General features: G+C 38.7%; 1 protein-coding gene across 4 annotated transcripts in view; it reads right to left on the bottom strand.

Annotated features, from left to right (window-relative positions):
- The window catches only part of MSRB3 (methionine sulfoxide reductase B3), a 190,136-nt gene that overhangs the window by 168,574 nt on the left and 762 nt on the right, over positions 1–20,800 (bottom strand). The gene's annotated exons all lie outside the window — the stretch shown is intronic.

Raw genomic sequence — 20,800 nt, 5'->3', positions numbered from 1 at the left:
TCCTTCTTCTTATTAGCAATAGAACCTCCTGAAATTTTAACTGAACATACAGCCTCATTTCTCAGCTTCCCTTGCAGCTAGATGTGAACATGATAGTAAGTTGTGGAAAAACGGAATGTAATTCAGTATCATGTATGATTTTTCAGGTCATCTCCTTTAAAGACAAAGTCACTTGATTTGGATTTCCTCTTCCCTCCTGAGAAATGGCAACAACTGCATCAGTACGCTTGAACCCTGAGAAGGAAGGCACTTGATGAGGAAGACAAACCTAACAGGTCATGAGGCAAAGCTATTCACCAGCCCAACCTTGGACTAGTATATGAAAGGGAAACTTCTACTTTCGGTAAGTCGCTCCACTTGTAATCTCTTTGCCAGAGCAGCTTAGCCTGTAAGTCTAACAATGGTACACAGAAAGGTGAAGAGATAGCAGATAAATACTTACATTCTGTAACTGGTTATTATCTGAAACTGATGCACCAATAAATAGCACTATAACTATATTAACCAAAATTATTAAAGTAACTACTAGAATAATGATTTTAAAACATGACTTCAGAGGAGTGAGACAGAAATAGAAAGAGGTGGAGTTGTAGGCAGGTTTTTTCACCTTAGTTCCCCTGTACCAAGAGCCATGTGCAGGTTTTTTATAAAAATAAAGCTTACACATAAAAAAAGATCCAGTGTCTCAATACACCATTTTATCTAAAGAAAAAACCTGCTAATGCAAGCTGACTAAATCCTATGCTTAAGACTATAAACTACAGTATCTATATCACTAAAAGACTATTTTTAGTGAGCTAAATATAAGCCTTAAAAATACAGATCCTTAAATCATATTTCATATATTTTAAGTCAGAACTTTGCCACCCATTCATGGAATAAAAAGTTTTAGCAAAGGAAATTACAAGTAAATATCTGTTCTTGTATCTGAATTTCTGTATCCCTCCCCATAAGTTTACATACTGTTGCAGAAAATAGAAAATTATTAAATAAAATTATAATGATGGCTTGCATCTGATATAGCAGATAAAAGAGAAGTTTTATGAAAATTGACTCCTTATAGTCCACTAAAAAGTATATTTAATGACTTCTATCAACTATCCTTTGACATCATGTTGGGCTTAGGAGGGAGGAAAAGTCCTGAATGAGATCATAAAGTAGAAGAAATTAAATATTTTGTAAAATTTCCACTTTGTCCTATACTGTTTTTCTTCATGAATTTTAGGTGATTAAAAGATGTTTTTCAAAGAATCTGAGTATTCCACATGTACTTCAAACTGCTTATTATATTCTAAACTCAAATCATTTATTACTTGCTTTCTTCACTAATTAATCTGTCTGTATTTCCTTGTTAGAAAGTAGTTCCTTCAGCAGGGTGTGGTGGCTCACGCCTTTAATCCCAGCACTTTGGGAGGCCGAGGTGGGAGGATGGCTTGAGCTCAGGAGTTTGAGACCATTCTGGGCAACATGGTGAAACCCTGTTTCTACCAAAAATACAAAAATTAGCCAGGCATGGTGGCATGCACCTGTGGTCCCAGCCTCTCAGAAGGCTGAGGCGGGAGGATTGCTTGAACCCAGGAGATCAAGGCTGCAGTGAGCCAAGATTGGGCCACTGCACTTCAGCCTGTGTGACAGTGAGGCCCTGACTCAAAAGAAAAAGAAAAATAGTAGACCCATCTACCCAGGCACTAAAACCTCAAACCTGGGAGTCCCCTCAATTCCTTTCTACTGTAACCATTCATATCCAAACAATATTAAGTACTGTCAATGTTTTTCCAAGATACTGCTCAAATACATCCCTTTCATCTCCCATCTACAATAAGTAATGGCCTCTTATTGGTCTTTCTGCCTTCAATCTAATTCCCCTCACATTCACCCTCCACACTACTGCAAAATGCTGTGTACTAGCTCTGACCATGCCATAAACCTGCATAACATGCTTCCATGGCTCATTAGAACCTACAGGGGAAAGAAATCCAACCAATGTATCCTGATATTAAAGACCTATCAGGTTCGTTTCTTTCCCTGTGTATAGAACCTCAATCCTCAACACTCTCTGGTACACTATATGCTTCATGAACTTTCCTGTCCCTAACTTTAGTTCTACAACTTCCCACGATGATGCCTAACCCTTAGTAGGCATTCAGTAAACATCTGTCAAATAAATATAATGTTCTGATGATAGCCAACCATTTATATTTCCTATACGGTCTTGTCTACCCTCACCATATGACCCACATCCTCCATCTCATATGCAGAATGGACTCTTTTTAAAATTTTTATTTTTATTTTAAGTTCCAGGGTACATGTGCAGGATGTACAGGTTTATTACACAGGTAAACGTGTGTCATGGTGGTTTGCTGCACGTATCAGTCCATCACCTAGGTATTAAGTCCAGCATGCATTAGCTATTTTTCCTAATGCTCTCCCTCCCCCTACCCCACCCTCCAACAGGCCCCATTGTGTGTTGCCTCCCTCCCTGTGCCCATGTGTTCTCACTGTTCAGCCCCCACTTATAAGTGAGAACATGTGGTGTTTGGTTTTCCATTCCTGCATTAGTTTGCTGAGGATAATGGCTTCCAGCTCCATCCATGTCCCTGCAAAGGACATCATCTTGTTCCTTTTTATGGCTGCATAGTACTCCAATATTTTTTAACCTTCAAACACAGTTTAGGTATCATTTCTTCTAGGCAGAATATTATTTACAAATCATTTATATTTATGATATATTTAGAAATCATTTCTTTCACAATTGTCCCCCACTTCCTTCTCCCTATCACTTCCATGAGAAAATTAATCAGCTCTTCCTCCACGCTACATCCTACTTCAGGATCTCTATTATTGCAGTTTGAAGTTTAGGTTTATAAATCTGCTTCTCTTTTAAACTCCGTGACAGTAGCCAGTGGCCTTTCACCTCTGTAAAATAAAGGCTCAATAAATGTTTCAATATCATTGAACGAATGGCACTTCTTGTTTTCCTTCATCTTTGTGCATAGTATCCTAGTTCCCAGGGACTAGAGTATCCTGTATTGCTGTCTAGGCAGTGCAGAATACAGGAAAGAGTCCAAACTGGGTTCAAATCTTGACTCCATCATTTAACAAGCTGATATATTTTAAGCAATTTAGTTACTGTCTAAGATCCTCAGCTTCCTATGAATCTCTATAGATCCTGTTTCCTCACTTGTATAATGTGGATCATAACATGTACTTCATTAAGTTTTGGAAGAGTTAAATGAGAGAACGTTTTTGAAAGCATCTAGAAGCATGCTTAGTGAGTTTTACTTCCCTTATGGAGATTGAAAAGTAAGAAGAGGTTTAAAAGAGAGAAAGAGAATGGATGTGTGGTTGTGGCGCATGTATGCATATGTTTGAGTGTTGGAGGGTTTAATTAATTTATTTTTGCACAGGGAAAGAATGAGATGATTGCCTAATATACAACTCAACTAAGATTACTTTTTCCATTTCAACAATTATGTTTTAGTGACTGTCAGAGAAATCATTATATTTGATAAAAAAGAAATTTCAAATTTTGTGACCAGCTATTTCAGTGAATCATGTAGAGTGATCCAACTCTGTGTACACATGAAGCAAATACACTAATAAAGCAAGTATTTGATAAAATAAACAGTTGGTCAACTCCAATGTGAATAGCACAATAGAAGTTATAAAACATTTATTGCAATTCAACTAAAACTGCCAATATCGCTCACTCTCATTCAAAAACAAATCTGTTCTAGGGCTTATAACTAACTGTGCCTTGAGACCCTGAGAATTATCTATGACATTACAGGTCTTGAATTCCTAGCAATAACCTTGTGACTGATATAATTTATCACCTGAATTTGTGGTAAATTCCTTTTTCCTAGGTTCTTCTTCTGTATAGAATGCTAGCAACTTTTTATATTCCATAATTAAAATATTTGCTTTTAGGTTATTCTATATAAGAATTTTATAGCCTCCCAATTATGCTTCTTTGTAATCCTCCTATCAATTAAATGTTGTTTTGCAAGGCAGAGTTAACATGTTATATAATAGTGTTTAATTTCCTCAGATAACAGAAGGGCTCAGGAAATAAACAGGTATATATCTTTCCCTATCAAAAAATAGGGAGACATCAACTCAAAAATATACTCTAGCCAAATGATGTATGAATCCATATCCTTAAGGATAGTTAAATTAACATATAAAAGTTGTGGTGGTAGTCACTGAATGCAATAAATGTCATATGATTTAATGAAAAAGATAAAAATAATCCTTAAAAGGGAGAATGTATAATACAAAATCATATAGAATGTCAACTATTCAACAATAGTCATGTGTATCTACAGGCCCCACTCTAGCTAACAAAGGCAGGGCAGAGAAAAAGACAAGAATCCTGAGTTCTCCTGTAGAAAAGAGTCAAATGTTACTGCATTTTTTATTTTTTCAATTTAATAATTAGGTAAGGCTCAATGATGTCTTTAGATACTTTTTCAAGGTCATAGAACCTAAAATAATCCCTATGAAAGATAAAAGTGAATAAAACATGGAAGGTCAGGCACAGTGGCTCACGCCTGTAATCCCAGCACTTTGGCAGTCGAGGCAGGAGGATCACTTAAGGCCAGGAGTGCAAGATCAGCCTAGGCAACATAGTGCCATCTTGTCTGCATATAATTTTTTTAAAAAGTAACCAGATGTGGTGGGCATGCCTATAGTCCCAGCTATTTAATACTTGGGAGACTGTGGTGGGAGGATCACTTGAGCCCAGGAGTTCGAGGCCACAGGGAGCCATGATCGCACCACTGCATCCCTGCCTGGGCAACAGAGACCTTGTCTCAAAACAAAACAAAAATCCCCACAGAAACCACATGGCAAAAGATTGAAAACCGAGGGGGAAAAAATCACAAAAAGAGGTTAAAACTATAGTACAAAGAGTGTCATCAAATATGTCCATAACATAAAATATAAATGATTTAAATGTTCCTATTAAAAATAATGTCTCTCATATAAAGTTACAAAACAAAACAAAAAAAATGCCTAGAAGGAGTTTTTTAAAAGCAAAGAGAGAAAGAAATTGCTCACACATGCATGTGCACACACGTACAAGGACAAAGGTGGTAATAAAATAAATACCTTTCAAAAAGAGCTCACCCATGTTTTTCCTCAATCAGATTTCCACCAGTTCCCATTAAAATGATAAGTATAAAAACAGGGGAAAACCTGCATCAGCACTAGAAACTAAAAGAATAAACCCACTTTGAAAAACTGCTGCTATCATGTAGAGAGGCTATATTGAAGAAAAGACCAACTCCTAACTCATCTCATGCACAAATATTGTTACTGCAAGTTAGTGAGATTCAGCAGATTCCCAGTGGGGTTCTAAATAGGAGGAAAGGCAGAGGGCAGGTAGGCCATGAGGTATGGAGAGCTTAAAACTTCACAGTATCTATCTGGATCCAACAGAAAACACTAACAAGCACTTCTGACATTGGAAGCCACATGAAACAAGGGTTCTGTGGCAATGCTCATGCCTAGATTTCAAAGGATTTGGGAAGCACTGCTATGCTGCCTCTTGAAAAAGACAACCTGAGAAATACTGGGGGCACTGCCTGGAAATCCTGGATAGCACTCCAATCCGAAAAAAGAAACTTCAACTCCAGAACAGTATCTCCTCACTAGAGCCGCCTTCAGTCTGATGCTGCTTCCCTGCTGTCTACCTGAAGGCTGCAGGAGAGCTCTGAAAGTAAATCTACAGAAAACTGAAACTTTTCTGTTCTCCTCTTTTGTCACACTGAAAGATTAAGACATACACAGCAACCCAGCTAGAAGGCCTCTCCTTCCCCAAACTGGGCACACCCATGCTGCATTTATTCCTCACTCTATTTAACAAACAGATGCTGGGGAGAGAGTGAGAAAGAAGATGCCATGGTCCCTGCCACCACGAAGCTCATTTCTTAGTGAAGCAAAAGACATTATGAACAAGTGCAGTAAGGATCACAGAGAAGCAGAGTGGGGAAGATCCTATACAACAGAGGGATGTACTCCAGTTGGGGGGCATGAGAAAGCCTTCCTGGGAAGTAACATTTAAAGTAAGAATAAAGGCTAAGACTGTTGCCCAGATTAAGAATAAGGAAAGAAGTATTTCAGACAGAGGAAAAGATGAGCAGTAGCCCTGAGGTAAGAGTGTAGCTCACTGAAGACTGGGAAAGAAGAGCAGTGTGGTGGAGGTGTCAGTGAGGAACAGGGGAGGAAATGATGAGGCTGACAGATGCAAACCTTGGAAGCCAGTATAAGAATTTGGAATTTCATCCTAAAAAGAAAGGGAAGTAAGTGAAGGAGAGTAACATAATCACATCTGCAAAATAAAAAGATAAACATGACTGAAAGGTGGAAAATGGATGGGAGTGGTGTAAGAACAAAGGTGGTGAGACACTTTTAGGAGACCACTGCAAAAATCTAGGCAAAGAAATGACACAGGCCATGAGATCAATAAAAAAAAATTTAAGAGGACTCCAATTCTGGCTCAAGTAACTGGGCAAATAGCAGTACCATTTACTTAGCTAGGTAACAAGGTGGGGAGGCTTAAGTTCAGGCCAAAAAAGCTCAGCTTGTGATGTGTTTATGGTATGTAAGGCACAGCCATTTAAATGGAGATGATATAGAGGCAAATGAATACATGGAATTCTGCTTTTACCTTTTACTTCTCTCATTTAGTACACATTCTTAGACAATCTTATTTATTCCATGGCTTTAGTTCTGTCTGTATATTGAAGTTTCTTTTTTCTGACTGGAGTGCTATCCAGGATTTCCAGGCAATGCCCCCAGTATTTCTTAGGTTAGCTGTCTTTTTCAAGAGGCAGCATGGCAGTGCTTCCCAAATCCTTTGAAAGCTAGAAGAGCACCACACTACTCTTCTTTCCCAATCCTCAATGAGTTACACTCTTACCTCAGGGCTACTGCTCATCTTTTCCTCTGTCTGCTCAGGAATGAGAACTGGGCTGAGTGGTAGATGGGGAGAGCTGATTATATACAGACAGAACTGAAGCCATGGAATAAATAAGATTGTCTAAGAAAGTGTACTAAATGAGAAAAGTAAATGTCAGAGCCCTGAGGAACTTCAACATTCAGAATTCAATTGAAGGAGAAAGAACTAGCAAAGAAGATCAAGAAGGAGCAGAGACCAGAAAAAGGAGAGGTCAAGGAAAGTGTTGTCCCAGAATGATGAAGATGATGATGATGATGATGACGACAATGAGGATGCTAGTTAACACTTACTGGGAATTAACTCTGTGAATTACTGTGCTAAGTAATTCACATATATCCTCCCATTTAATGACTACAATAACCTATGTGGTAGATACAATATTATCTCCATTCTATAAGTGACAAAACTGAGGCACAGATAACTAATTTGCCTAAAATCATATATCTAACAATAATTGTTAGAAACCAAGAGAAAAGACAATTTCTAGAAGGAGTGGGTGGTCAGTGTATCAAATAACCTGAAGTCAGGAAGACAGGGACCAAATTGACCTCACTGGGCTCAATGATATGAACACCATTAGTGGCTTCAACCAAAACTGTTTCAATGGAATAGTATAGATGATTCTTCTCTTTTCCTTAGACTCTATATCCAATCAGCAAGGTCTCAGTTCTGCCACCACCACTGTGGTCCAAACCATTATCAATTCCTATCTGAACCACTGAAGTAGGCCTAAATGGCTTACCGCCTCCACTCTTGGCCGCCTACAATCCATTCAACACGAGTCAGCTGGAGTGATTATTTTAAAATGCAGATCAAATCTTGCCACTGCCTACCTAAAATCCTCTAATGGCTTCCATCACACAGAATACTATCTAAACTCCTCATAATGATCTAAAAGCCCCATATAATCTGGTCTTCTTTGCCCTAAACTCTAACCATGCTCTCTCCTGCTCCTACCACAAAATAGTCTACTTACTCTTTCTACAACATGCCATGCTGGTTCCAAACTGTGAAGGAAAGACCCTGAGAATGAGGTCCTGTGTTTCTCTGGTCCATATCGTAACCTCAGGTTAGACAAGTTAGTGCCTGACATGTAACAGGGCTCAATACATATTTTTGGATGGATGGTAGATAAACAGAGACAGCAAGGATGTAAGCAACTTGTAAAATAGATTGATCGTGGGGTGGGGGCAGGTTTGAACAGCCTTTTTGCTTTTAAGATGAGAGATATTTAAACATGTTTAAATAAGAGATATTAAGAAATTACCCAAGAGCTTGGAAAAACTAAGACATCAAAAAAGCCACAGAAGCTGGGTGTGGAAACCAACAGAAAAGACCTGTAATCCCAGCACTTTGGGAGGCCGAGGTGGGTGGATCACCTGAGGTCAAGAGTTCAAGACCACCCTGCCCAACATGAAGAAAGCCCATCTCTTCTAAAAATATAAAGATTAGGCAGGCATGGTGGCAGGCACCTGTAATCCCAGCCACTCGGGAGGCTGTGGTAGGAGAATCACTTGAACCTGGGAGAGAGAGTTGCAGCGAGCTGAGATCGTGCCACTGCACTCCAGCCTGGGTGACAAGAGTGAGACTCCATCTCAAAAAAAAAAAGCCACAGAATATAAGAAAAAAGATAACTAGCTACCTTAGAAAAAAAATTAAAGCTGTAGAAGAAAATTGTGGTACATCTCTGCCAATGTTTCTTCTTCTGTAATTTGAGGGGTCTGGGTAATATCAGTAGTTTCCAATCACTATCAAAAACTTCCTGTATTTCCCCTCATGATCTCCCTTGGTTAATTAATTCATACTGAAAAGGAGTTCTGATTAGCAATTATATATGTCTGATTTTAAAATATTCATTACTTAACAGATGCAACTTACTTGAAAAAGTCAAAGCTCAGGAAGATTAAGTGATTCATCTAAAGTCATATCAATATTTTTCAAAAGAGGAAGGCATTGTCCAAATATGAAGAAACTAGTCCGAACACACACAGGAAAACAATGGAATCAATTCCAAACCACAGACCAAAAGTGAAAAACTGAAATATTTTAGAAGGATAATAAATAAGGCATACTTCCCCCTCTCAGTTAGGAAAAAGAAAAGAAATAGTGAATCCTAGAGAATTTTTAAAAGACCTATAGAACAAAATCATGGAAAATTACATTCTGTCAAGGCTTTGAGCAACTGGTGTTGTACAGTAGAACCCATCTGAACATCACACTAGGGCTGTTCTCTTTTGAATGTCACAGAAATGTTTAAATATCTTAAAAAGTTAAATGGGAAAAAGCATAATTAAAAGAAAAGACTACATAGGAGTCAAAGTAGTGTAATGATTACAAACATGGACTGTGGAGCCTGACTGCCAGATTAAATCACACTCATACAAATTACTGAACACTCTTGCCTCAGTCCTTAACCTTAATATATGATTTATCATGATGATATTGTACTTCCTTGATAAAACTGTAATAAATAAATGAATATTTAGAATAGTGCCTGACACATAGTACATATCTGTATGTCAGTAGTTGCTATTATCACTGTTATCATCACTATTATTATTATTTTTAAACATATAGATAATGAAGCTAGAAAGCAATAGGAGAAAATACAAATTTGATTCCATAGGAAAACACAAGAATCCTAATGGATAAATGGCCAAGGAGCATAAATAAATTAGAAAGTAGAAAAACATATGGATAATAAAAGAAATGCTAAGTTTTAGAAAGATGAGTTATATACACCAATATAGATAATATAAACATAATTTTGTGGGGGATAAAGAAAACATGGTACACATACATCACAGAATACTACACAGCTATAAAAAATGTGATCATGGCTTTTGAAGCAACATAGATGGAACTGGAGACCATAATCCTAAACAAATTAATGCAGGAAAAGAAAACCAGATGCCACATGTTCTAAGTGGGAGCTAAACATCGAGTACACATGGATATAAAGAAGGGAACAATCAACACTGGGGCCTATTTGAGGGTGGAAGGAGGGGTGAGGATTGAAAAATTACTTATACCATACTGATTACCTGGGTGACAAAATTATCTGCACACCAAACTCCCACGACATGGACTTTACCCATGTAACAAACCTGCACATGTATCCCTTGAACCTAAAATACAATTTACAAAGAAAAAAAATGCAGGTCACAGAGGATACACAGCAGATGATAACTTTTTTTTTTTTCTTTTGAGACAGAATCTCACTCTGTCACCCAGGCTGGAGTGCAATGGCACGATCTTGGCTCACTGCAACCTTCACCTCCCGGTTCAAGCAATTCTCCTGCCTCAGCGTCCCGAGTAGCTGGGACTACAGGCACGTGCTACCATGCCAGCTAACTTTTGTATTTTTAGTAGAGACGGAGTTTTGCCATGTTAGCCAGGCTAGCCTCGAACTCCTGACCTCAGGTGATCCCCCCACCTCAGCCTCCCAAAGTGCTGGGATTACAGGTGTGAGCCACCATACCTGGCCGATAACATTTATATAATGTTCTAACACATGCAAAACTGAACAATATGATATAGAGACATACATCTATGATACAATTATAAAGAAAGCAAGAGTTTATCAGTTATTTGTGTTCAACAATAATCACAAAATATAGGACTGTGGGTACTTCTGAATAGAGGAAATGTGTGTCTCACAGGCATCTTCACATTCCATTTCTGAAGCCGGATGGGGGTACCCAGATTTTTAAAAAATATTTGTTATACCTTATATAGACACTATATATTCTTTTTTGTGTATAAAATATTCTCTCATAAAAAAAGACAAATCTTATAAGTAAACTTTACAGGCAAGAGAAGACACTTTTTAAAATCATCAAATTAGCCAAGATTTTTTCTTTAAAACTCACAGTGAAGTTTTAGTCCTTCACTGTGAAGATATTTAATATGATGCTTCTGATACGTTGTAATCTATTCTTTAATACTAAATCTTTAAAAGGGTTATGTAACTTTGCCAATAGATCAAATTACTGGGCACACTGGGCTAGGAAGTTCAAACACAAGATCTTAGATGCAGTGTAACATTTATAGTGAATTGCACAAGATAGTCAACTTGAACAAAATATTTAAAAAGAAGACATAATTTTGTACACTGTATTAAATATGTTTTTCCATTAAAACTTAAGGAAAGTTGGAGACTTTAAAATAATCCATAAATTACAGAATCTTTTTTTGGAGGAAGGTATGGGGGATGGAGTCTCACTCGGTTGCCAGGCTGGAGTGCAGTGGCATGATCTTGGCTCACTGCAACCTCTGCCTCCCGTGTTCAAGTGATTCTCCTGCCTCAGCCTCCTGAGTAGCTAGGACTACAGGCGCACACTACCACGCCCAGCTAATTTTTGTATTTTTAGTAGAGACAGGGTTTCACCATGTTGGTCAGGATGGTCTCAATCTCCTGATCTCAGGTGATCCGCCCACCTCAGCCTCCCGAAGTACTGGGATTACAGGCATAAGCCACCATGCCCAGCCTACTGAATCTTAAAGCAACATCAGGTATTACCCAGTCTAATTCATTCACTTTGCAGATATGAAAACTGAAGCACAAGAAGTTTAAATGACTCAGGCAAGAACAGGACTAGAAAAACCTAGTTTTCCAATTCACTGTCTGATGTTCTTTTCATAATACCACACTGACTCCCCTGCAACATGAACACGTACACAAGGATGCAAATATGCAAATGAGCCTACAATTTTTCAAGTGGCTCTGCATGCAGGTAAACATGCTCTGCCCTCAACCCTCCTCTTCTTGGTCCCCTAAGACGATCTAACTAGAAGGATTCGCACCCCACAAAATCAGAAACAAGGGGGACTACAGTCCACTTTTTCCTTTTTGCTCTCAATTACTGAGACCAGAGTTGCAAAACAACTTCTCACCCATTGCCCTATCTAATCTGGACTGTTACAGGAAGATACGAACTTATCTTGCCCTAGCTACACACCACTAATCTAAGATAAAATAAGTATTCACCTATAATAGGCCCTATAGTTCTCTCTCAACCCTAACCAAACTCAGGCTCTCTGACAATCAAACACAATAAAAACAAAAGAAATGTACTGAGTGTGGAGGCTCATGCCTATAATCCCAGCACTTTGGGAGACCAAGGCGGGAGGACTGCTTAAGTCCAGGATTTCAAGACCTACTTGGGCAACATAGGGAGACCCTATCTCTATATAATTTTTTTTTTAATTAGCCAGCATGGTGACACAAGTCTGTAGTCCCAGCTACTCAGGAGGCTGAGGTGGGAGGATCACTTGAGCCCAGAAGGTCAAGGCTGCAGTGTGCAGTGAGCTATGATCCTGCCTGGGATCATGGCACTCCAGCCAGGGCAGCAGTGGGAGACCCTGTCTCCAAAAAAAAAAAAAAAAAAAAAAAAGAGAGAGAGAGAAATGAAAGAACAAACATAAAATTTAGGGCTACTAATTTATACAAGGACTGTCCTGAGTTGTTTTTCAGTTTTTGGTTTTGCTTTTTTTTTTTCTTTTTGAGAAAGGGTCTTGCTCTGTCACCCAGAATGGAGTACAGTGATGCAATCATAGCTCACTGCAGCCTCGAACTCCTGGGCTCAAGCAATTCTCCCACCTCAGCCTCCAGAGGAGCTGGGACCACAGGTGCGTGCCACCACACCTTGCTAATTTCTTTTTTTAATTTTTAGTAGAGGCAAGGTCTTGCTATGTTGCTCAGGCTGGTCTCAAACTCCTGGCCTCAAGTGCCTCCTTTCTTGCCTCCCAAAGTGGTGGAATTACAGGCATGAACTACTGTGCCTGGCCTTGAGTTTTGTTTTGTTTTGTTTTTAAATAGATTCTACTATGTTGCATGGGCTTATTTTCAATAATGCCTTAAGTCTTACATATGTACTGAAAGATGTTTTTGTCTTTAAATAAAATAAGTGACCCAAGAAACCATAAGGATTTGTTATGTAATTTATAGTAACAGAAGACATGTCATGGCTATAACGGAGACCTGTAGGTGTACACTCACATGCAAATCAACTAAATTTCACTTTAAAATAGCACTGTAGTCCTAACAACAATGCTCATTTACCTAAAAATATAATTTTTAAAAAGTATTTATTTATTGTAATTGACTTCTAATCCCTGAGATGATTTAAAAGTCCAGTCTTAGTATAAAGTACATTGTCTGGCATAACATACACAAATGCTATTGTAAGAGGATTCTGAGGAGTTTCCCTGTAATTCCAAAATTTCCGCTATGGCTCAAATTTTCAAATAGAAGTTTCCCCTATACCCCACATTCTAAAGCAAGACGACAATGAGCTACTCAAAGTTGAGACCAGAACTTCCCTAAGAGTATCCATAAAGCAAGAAATCAAGTGTCCATAGACCCTATAAGTCATAATTTCCACATGTATACTTTCCAAATATATGACAATGTTTTCATATTTACAAGAACTTATTTCAAAGTTTTATAGTAGCTTTTGTTGTTACATATTTTCTCAGTCAACAGATACTAAAAACATAATTACTACCACATGGAAGGGTTCCCATTATTTTTAAAGAGTTGGAAATTACTCAATACTATATACTGTATGTAAATGTGTCACTTTAGACAAATGTTATGAACAATACACTATTTTTATAAACCTAGAATCAGGATATGCCATTCACCTGGAAGCTAGACCCTGAGAAAATACTTCCTGGCTTTTGGGGGATTTTTGTTTGTTTTCTGAGACAGGGTCTTACTCTGTTGCCCAGGCTGGAGTGCAGTGGTACGATCTTGGCTCACTGCAACCTCTGCTTCCCAGGCTCAAGCAATCCTCTCACCTGAGCCTCCTGAGTAGCCAGGACTACAGGCATGCAACACAATGCCCAGCTAATTTTTGTAGTTTTTGTAAAGATGGGTCTCACTATGCTGCCCAGGCTGGTCTCAAACTCCTGGACTCAAGTGATTCACTTGCCTCAGCCTCCCAAAGTGCTGGGATTAAAGGCATGTGCCACCAAACCCAGCTGAAAACACTTCCTATACCAGCATTTTTTCTCTATTTCACCTATATTGATCTCCACTTTTTTTTTTACACTGCCATGTTTTTCTTTATTCCTGCTCAGTACAGATTGGTGGGCATTTCTGGTTGCACATCCAAAACCATCTCTTCTTTTCTGGATAACAGAATTCCAAACTGTTTGGGAGATATGGTGCACAACCCCAGGATATTTACTAGCGATCGTTCTGAGAGTGAGGGGAAATTAGATATATGGAGAGTCTGATGGGAGTATCTGGAAAAGGTTTCCCTTCCTTGTCAGAGAGCCATTCAAGAAGAAACCCATTTTGCCCAGGCCCTTTCTTTATGCTTTGTGTGGCAGCCATCTTGAAGCCACGCTGGGATTCATTGCCAGCAATCTGAGGATAGCAATCTGAGGATAGCAATCTGAGGATAGCTGAGAGAAAAGATGGGAGAAGTCTGGATCTTTGATAAAAATGCTTAATGGCTGCACCAACACCAGCACTTCTTACCTCTAGACTTCTGATTAGGTGAGAGAGTAATTGCGAGTGTTGCTTAAACTGGTTTTAGTTAGAGTATTTCGTTCTTCCAGTGGCAGGCCTTCTCACTGATAGATGTGGTATTCAGTATCATCTTTGGTTTTTGGAGAAGGCAGAGATTTCATTTCAGTAGACTTGTGTTGGAATGTAGCAAGAGAGAACTGGGTCAGGAGGGTGTGAGTATTCTGAAGCATTCATATGGGGAAAAGGTCTGCAGGTACATCTCTGCATTTTATAAACCTCTTTAATCTGTGTGAATAAAGCCCCTCTCATAAAAGAAATTCCCTCACAACTTTCTTTTAGGAAACCAAGTATCAATAAATTGCCCTGTGGTTTCCAAATCAGCACACAACTGGGTAAGCCAATCATACCAATGCCCAGTAACAATGCTGCTCCAGACTACCACAGCCAAGTGTCAGATATCACGGCACAGTGACCGGAGTGGCCAACTCAAGTAAATGTACAGGAACCTTGCAGTCAACACTTGAAGAGATAAGGCAAGCAAAGAATTCTGTAAAAAAGAGGGCAGTATGTGATTTATCATTATTTCTCACTTTAGGAAGTTATCAATAATTATTTTATGGATAAGAACCTGACCACGGCCACAAAAAGTGACCACAAAGGACCCCCAAAAAGTATAAAGAATACTCCATCTGGTGGAAATCATATCTTCTTCACATTCTGTCCAGTCTTGGGGAAGAAGAGGGAGGAACGAGGAGGAGTGTGAGACAGAATGTGTGTTCAAACTGGTGATGATGAAGACATTTAGGAGTTAGTCCTTTATCTGAAGAAAGATAAGAAGCCACTGAGGGAGGGTTAAGCAAGGAAGGAGGGGAAATGATTTTGTAGTTCAGAAAAGTCACTGTGGATGCAGTATTCTTTGTCCAACATTTCCCATGTATTATCTCCCAAGTTAGTAAATGTGATGTTCCCTCAACAAGGAAAGCTCGTGAACAGAATGCCATAGACAGACTCGGCATCTTTTAAAGTCAGATCAAATTCTCTCTTCTCTATGATGCTTTTCCTATACCCTTCCTTTGACTCCAGCTAACAAATGCTCTCTTCTTCTCTTTATTTTTAACTCTCGTTACTCATACATGTTTTATTTCCAGCCTTGATCTCTCCCTCCAAGTTCCAGTTTCACACTTCGGATTCTACTACACATCTCCACAGGAATATCCTACCAGCACCTCAAAAGCAAGAGATCTAGAACAAAACTTATTTTTACCTCCACCCACAAACCTGCTGAGATCACATTCTCTCCATCACCCAGGCTTATATGTCACCTTTTATTCATCCCTTTCTTTGCCAATATCCAACTGCTTATTTCTATCCAATGTACTTTAGCAACACTTCTACTGCAGTGCTGCTACTCTCGTTAGGTCTCATTCCTTAAAAGAAACTCTCAAAACACTTCTTTATTGGTCCTATGACTTATTTCCCAATTCAATTCATTCTCTAAACTAGTAGATTATACAACTTATCATTCACCTTTGATTATGACATTTCAAGGAAAAAATGTCAGTCTCATAACTTATTAACCCAATCCAAGTTCCCTAACAGCATTAAAAGCCTTCCACTTAATTTTCCATAGTTGTACTTTATTGTCCCATTATCCCTCTTTATACATGCTCATTTTCCTCTACACCTGTCCTCTCTATCTGATTTGATAAATTTTGGGTGCTCCACAAAAGCTGATTTCTTTCCTATGAGTTGCTGTCCTCTCCTTCCCCCTGCCATCTCAGTTACAGGAAAGCATCCTATCATTTGTATATTCTGTCTTCATACAGGAAATTAAGAGTATTCATGGAAAAGCCTGTAAAATCTAGGAAACAGACAAGTACTAAGAAAGAAGAGCAGAGTGATTGAACTCCAATTTCAAAAGAAGAGAGCAGCAAGCAGGATACCATAAAAGCATCAGAGTATTTGAAAAAGTCAAAATTATTATACCTGGAACAATGGATGCTGACAGCCTATCAGAATTCTTCTAGCTGAGTGCAGTGGCTCATGCCTGTAATCCTAGCACTTTGGGAGGCTGAGGCTTGGAGATTGCTTGAGGTCAGGAGTTTAAGACCAGCCCGGCCAACGTGGTGAAACCCCATTTCTACAAAAAAATACAACAATTAACTGGGCATGGTGGCAGGTGCCTGTAGGCCCAGCTACTCAGAAGGCTGGGGTGGGAGAATCACCTGATTCCAGGGAGTTCGAGGCTGCAGTGAGCCATGAGTGTGCCACTGCACTCCAGTCTGGGTGACAGAGTGAGATCCTATCTCCAAAAAAAAAAAAAAAGAAGAAGAAAGGAAACATTCTAGGTGATTCACTGACATATGGAATTTATAGTTTAGTGAAGATGAATATATATGGACTTAACTACAACACAAGACAATATAGTAAAACTTGTACTCCAACCATGGTCCAAAATGCCTTAGAAGCACAAGGAAATTACAAATTCTGTGGCATGAGGAAAATGTCACAAACTACCATCTGAAAGGCCTTAAGGACTTCAACCTGTTCTGATAGAGGAGAGGTCCGGGCAGTAGGAACAGCCTAAAGGAAAGGAAGAGGCAGAAAATGTTAGATATGTGTAAGAAAAAGGAAAACAACTGATTAATTCTTGGTCCCTAAACTATTACTATTTCAAATATCTGTACCACTTATATAGTTTTAATGAACTTATCCTAAAGAGCCAATGGAGGTCAGCATTTTATTCAGTGAATTCCTGAAAATATACAGATGATTATTTGCAGCATGAATTAGTTGTTATCAAAGAAAATGTTCACAATTCATTTTAAGGACTATAACCTCATAACATAAAATGGAAAAATGCAAAATCAAACCATCTATATGACTGTACTATGTACACCAGATAACTGTAGAATTAGAAGAGACTTTAGGGAAAATCTAGGTCAACCATGTGACCTAAACTGTGTCTATCAGGTTCTACCTCCCAGGAATTTAGGATCAAGGCTTAATAATATAGTTCCTCCTTATGAAGGGACACATAAATACTCAGGAGCTGCTGAGCAGCCACATCTAACAATGAAGAGAAAAAAAAAAAACACCAGTAAAGAAAGAACAGTGAAGCAAACAAAGACTAGAGACAGGAAACATTCTAGATTTTCCAGTCCCTGATCTCAGGCCCTAAATGAGGTCTGCCTGCATTTGACTTCCAATGGTTTTCCAACAAATTCCTTTCTTCCTTTTTGCTAAAACTAGTTCATTTCTGTTACTTGCAACAGAAGCTTAAATAAGGCAATAACCAAAATCTTTCATAAAGTCAATTATTTGATGCATTACTGATCTTTTCTGTACTTTCCTTTTTTGTACTTCCCTTGAAGCCATAAATATGACTTCAGCACACTCTGCAGACAAATATATGAACAGGGATGAGGGACTGTGCTGAGCAAGTTTTTTTTTTTTTTTTTTTTGAGACAGAGTTTTGCTCTTGTCGCCCAAGATGGAGTGCAGTGGCATGATCTTGGCTCACTGCAACCTCCACCTCCCGGGTTCAAGTGATTCTCCTGCCTCAACCTCCTGAGTAGCTGGGATGACAGGTGCCCGCCACCACGCCTGGCTAATTTTTGTATTTTTCGTAGAGACGGGGTTTCACCATGTTGGCTAGGCTGGTCTCGAACTCCTGACCTCAGGTGATCCCCCTGCCTCGGCCTCTCAAAGTGCTGGGATTACAGGCATGAGCCGCCACACCCAGCCTGTGCTGAGCATTTTAAAAGGAAAGTCCATCATGGCCAGGAAAGAGAAAATACAGAATATTCAAAGTAAATCCTTGAGATACAGCAATAAGAAATACTAACGACTGGCAAATTAAATAGCTGATTACCCTCCCATCCAAATTCAATTTAATCCTGCTAAATCAGATAGGTAGATCCAACTCAATCTTCTCTGAAGTAAGATCCAAAGGTGATAACCCATTATAGGCTATTTCATCTGGAATGCTCACAGATAACTAGCCTTCCCAACTACGGGAATGTTTGGATGTTCTCTGGCAGTATCCCTAACCCAGACCTAAATAACAAAACTGAATATTAAACTGTCTTAAGGCCTGGGCTTAACTATCCCCGAAAAGCAGTTAGGCATTTACCCTATGACATAATCAGCACTTTCCGCTATTAGATGAGGAAGAAAAAGTAATAGACGCTTAACATGGAATCTGTCCAGGTATGTATGTATCTTTGTGCATGTTCCAGGTGTTAACACAATCCTGAGACAGATCCAGACTCTCCAAAGCTGGACCACACCCATCACATTTGGCTATGGTAGACCAGTTTGACATGTATAGCAAGTTACAGGTTAACAATCAGAAGTTTGAACCACATGTAGTAGGTGGTTCTGCAGAGTTATATAAACAAAAACAATATTATAGGATCTTGGAGTTAGAAGAGACATGGAAACTGTCCAACTTAATAATTTTACCAAGAAGCTAAACATGGGAATCAGATTCATCAACCAAATCCATAACTATGATAAATTAATTATACAGGTGCAGAAAAATTAGAGGGATTGTGACCAGATTATGACAGAATCAAAAATGCAGTGGTGTGATCACGGCTCACCACAGTCTTGATCTCCCCGGCCCAAGCAATCCTCCCACTTCGGCTTCCCAAGTAGCTGAGACCACAGGAGTGAGCCACTATGCCCAGCTAATATTTTTTTAATTTTTGTAGAGACAGGGTCTCCCTATGTTGCCCAGGCCGGTCTGCAACTCCTGGGTTCAAGCGATCCTCCTGGAATGGCCTCCGAAAGTGCTGGATTACAGGCATGAGCCACCACACGTGGCCTTAAAATCTATTTTTAATTAATAAGTGGCATATGTATTAGAAAAACTAATGAACCTTACTGTTGGGATAGTCTTTGGATATTCTTTTGAGTTGAGCAAAACAGTAAGGATTTCTGACTTAATGGATTACCTACCATCTTAGTTAAAATACTGGAACAAGCACTTTTAAAAACAAAAAGCAATGTGTTGATTCAAAATCTCAATTACATTGTATGCTGCAACCGTGCCAGACAGTTTAGGCACTGTGACGAAATTCTAGATGGCAAAGAGCTACTTATCTTAATATAAAAATTTCCAGATATTCGTATACGACCCTAATAAAAGTCATCAGAAATTAGACTGATATATCAGCTGGGACCAAAATTAAAAGAATATATGTTTAAATGGTTCAGATATAAACTTGGTGTTCGAAATTACTGGCAAGGGGCCAGTACAGTGGATTTTGGTCTTCGAAGGCCAGTTCACCACAAGTATTAGATAAGCCAACACATCACTGAGGAAAAAGAAAACATACATGTATTTCCTGGCAATAAAATCTACTCTTCGCTATCCAGCACAGTATTTTTTAGAAATCCATTGATAAAATGTGAAATTAGAACCTGTTGTATTTCCCAAGAAGTGCCATTAAAGTTACTTCTAAAATACGAATCGATAAAAAGCAGGGGTTTTTTGAAAAACAATTCTATGCAGAAAAAAATTTGAAACCGATATCACTGCTCAAGTTACTATTTACAAATTGCAAATTTAATAAAGTTAAATATTGCAAATATCTGCCATTAATCTGAACTGACAATTTTGTAAGTTATATGAACCCTGAAGATTTTTTATAGACAAAACTGTCTTTGAAAATCGATTTTGCCAACAGCGCTGCAAATGAAAATATGAAGAGATAAACCAGAGAGTACTGAATATAATCTATGCTTCAGAGAGTCAGGTTTCAACTAATTTGAGTCCTAGTTTGCCATATCTTATTTGACAATTTAGTCTATTGGTAGCAAAAACAAAAGCAAACTGAAACTCCTAAGTAATCTCAGCTCTAAGGAATTACAATTTATGTTCTTCCATTCCAGATAAAATTAAGAAGCAAGAAGCTTTGACGACTACTCATCACAAATGTAAAAGTCCATGCAGTTTCACATTTACCTTTATCCCTACCTTTGTACTTTCAAATAACTGCTTTTTAAAATAATAATCTGATATTAAATTCCCTCCTAGTATTTTCCACATGATTCAAGAAGATTATCTTATGAAATCTTACTGTAACGACTTCAGAACTGCCACTTCCGATAGCTATTAGCCCTAAACCAAATAAGGTAGGAACAGCACTTTTCATTCATATAGTTTGACTTGAAATAGTCCAGCGTAAAACTTCAAAAATAGGCTTGGATGCCATTTTCTGCTTAAAAACAAAACAAAACTGATACCTGGCAAACTAGGGGTTCTGTTCGATTTTGGCCTGTGAAATGCCAGCCGGGCCCGCGGTAGTCTGGCCCAGCAGCAGGGTAGCAGCGCACTGAGGGCG

Source organism: Colobus angolensis, unplaced genomic scaffold (genome assembly GCF_000951035.1).
Source record: "Colobus angolensis palliatus isolate OR3802 unplaced genomic scaffold, Cang.pa_1.0 Scaffold80, whole genome shotgun sequence".
Classification (NCBI taxonomy): domain Eukaryota; kingdom Metazoa; phylum Chordata; class Mammalia; order Primates; family Cercopithecidae; genus Colobus; species Colobus angolensis.
The sequence above is the reverse complement of the archived record's forward strand: the minus strand, read 5'-3'. Positions and strand labels throughout refer to the sequence as shown.